The following is a 2500-nucleotide window of genomic DNA, read 5'->3' on the forward strand; positions in this document are numbered from 1 at the left end:
CTCAAACGACAAAGGTGTTCAGAAGGAAGTCCTGGGGGGAAGGCAGGCAGGGAGGGACGGACACAGGGAAGTCCGCACAAAACAGGTCCCCTGGAACCTCTGACCCACAAAACCGGGTTCCTGGTGAAAGCAGTCCTGCCATTGACATGACAATGGACAGGGCCCGGCAGCTTGAGACACATCTTTCTTTCAATATGCAAGTTCTTTTTAAAAAAGTTTCCTTCCACAGCAGCTCTGAGTGAGAGAGAGAGAGAGAGAGAGAGAGAGACACTGACTCACTGACTGATACTGACACCGACACACACACACACACACACACACACACACACACACATATTATTTATTATTATTTTAAACGACAAAGCTGTTCAGAAGGAAGTCCTGGGGGGAAGGCAGGCAGGGAGGGACGGACACAGGGAAGTCCGCACAAAACAGGTCCCCTGGAACCTCTGACCCAGAAAAACGGGTTCCTGGTGAAAGCAGTCCTGCCATTGACATGACAATGGACAGGGCCCGGCAGCTTGAGACACATCTTTCTTTCAATATGCAAGTTCTTTTTAAAAAAGTTTCCTTCCACAGCAGCTCTGAGTGAGAGAGAGAGAGAGAGAGAGAGACACTGACTGACTGACTGATACTGACACCGACACACACACACACACACACACACATATTATTTATTATTATTTTTAATTGATTTTTAGAACTGGGAGATGGAATAGGGGCTTGCTCCGTCCACTCCACGCATCGACCCAGTATTGCAGTGTTTCTGGGAACGGTGCAGCTCCCCGTGGGGAGATATTCAAAAGGAAAATCAGCTCTTTCCCAGTGTCTGTGTGTGTGTGTGTGTGTGTGTGTGTGTGTGTGTGTATTATTACTGAGAATAAAGCTGATATCTCTCTCTCTCTCTCTCTCTCTCTCTCTCACACTCAGAGCTGCTGTGGAAGGAAACCGTTTTAAAAAGAACTTTCTCAGCTCAGTGGTATTTTTTTCTTCTCCAAGGCTGAGTGCCGCTCGCACGTAGCGATATAGTTCAAAGTGCAAAATAACTTGGCGTCGTTGACTTTAAACAAGCAGGGTCTGCTTCCAAATGAAAGCTGCGCTCCCGAACTGGACTGACTGACTGTCTGTCTGTCTGTCTGTCTGTTTGTCAAGGGGTGGAAAAGGCGGCGGTGGTGGTGAGGGTGGAGCTTTACGCTCAGGAGGGGAGACTTTCCTTCATGCCAATTAATCTGCAGCAGAATGTCATCCCCCCCGACCGGGATTCGAAGCCCGGTCCTGACCACGAGACCACCGGGGAGAGTTGCCTCAAGTCCCTGAGGGACCTGGACACGAGGCCGAGGACACACGCACGCCTGCTGCACTGGCAGCAGCGACCAACAGGGGGCTGACCGGCTGATCCTTCCCTTTCACAGGCAGGCTTTTGGCCCTCGCTCAAACGACAAAGGTGTTCAGAAGGAAGTCCTGGGGGGAAGGCAGGCAGGGAGGGACGGACACAGGGAAGTCCGCACAAAACAGGTCCCCTGGAACCTCTGACCCAGAAAACCGGGTTCCTGGTGAAAGCAGTCCTGCCCCGCCCTGCCATTAACATGACAATGGACAGGGCCCGGACCAGGCGCAGCGGACGGTAGCGAGCAGTCGGAGGGTGAAAATCCGCCAGTGGGTGAAAAGGAGAGCCGTGCGGTGAGAGGAGGCGGAAAGCGGTTCGCAGACTTTCGCTGTACCTCCGGCGGGCAGCGCCGCACCTCCGAGCGCTCGGTACCGTCCGCTGCGCCTCGTCCTGCCGCACGCGACGAGCCGTCCCCGGAGGAAATCGGCCTCGGCCTTCCTGAGATATCAGTCTCCAGGTGGGACAGAAAAACCGGGGGCCCCCGGCTCGCTTTCGGCGGCCCGCTAGTCGACTTCCCGTCGTGCGAACGCGATCCTTCCGGTACCCTTCGGTGCCCCTTGCCCGACTCTAGCTCCGGTGGTAAAGCGGAGTCGGTCGGTCTGACGGCCGCCGAGTTAGCAGGCGGAAAGCGGTTTGCAGCCTTTCGCTGTACCTCCGGCGGGCAGCGCCGCACCTCCGAGCGCACGGTACCGTCCGCTGCGCCTCGTCCTGCCGCACGCGACGAGCCGTCCCCGGAGGAAATCGGCCTCGGCCCTCCTGAGATATCAGCCTCCATACGGGCGTCACAAATCAGTGGATATGGTCAGCTGCAAAGCAGTGTCATTACAACCTTTCATAAACGACAGGGCAGCACCGCACTGCACTGCACTGCACCGCACCCCACACTACATCACACTTGCCTGCCTGCCAGCCTGCCGCTGCCTACTCTCACCAGCGGACCAAAGTGAGGATAACACCCCGAAGCAAGCATCTCCCTTGCCGCCCACCAGCCCACACCAATCCCCTTGCCTGCCTCCCACAAATTCCACCAGCGAGGCAAAGTGAAAATCAACCCCCAAAAAACGCACTCCACACCGGCCATCGCCCGCTATACACCCCCCCCCCCCGGGGCGA

General features: G+C 56.1%; 1 pseudogene; it reads left to right on the forward strand.

Annotated features, from left to right (window-relative positions):
• The first annotated feature begins 669 nt into the window (after positions 1 to 669).
• LOC137329256 (U2 spliceosomal RNA) lies at positions 670 to 786 on the forward strand (annotated as a pseudogene).
• Positions 787 to 2500: the final 1714 nt, after the last annotated feature.

Source organism: Heptranchias perlo, chromosome 12 (assembly GCF_035084215.1).
Source record: "Heptranchias perlo isolate sHepPer1 chromosome 12, sHepPer1.hap1, whole genome shotgun sequence".
Lineage (NCBI taxonomy): Eukaryota > Metazoa > Chordata > Chondrichthyes > Hexanchiformes > Hexanchidae > Heptranchias > Heptranchias perlo.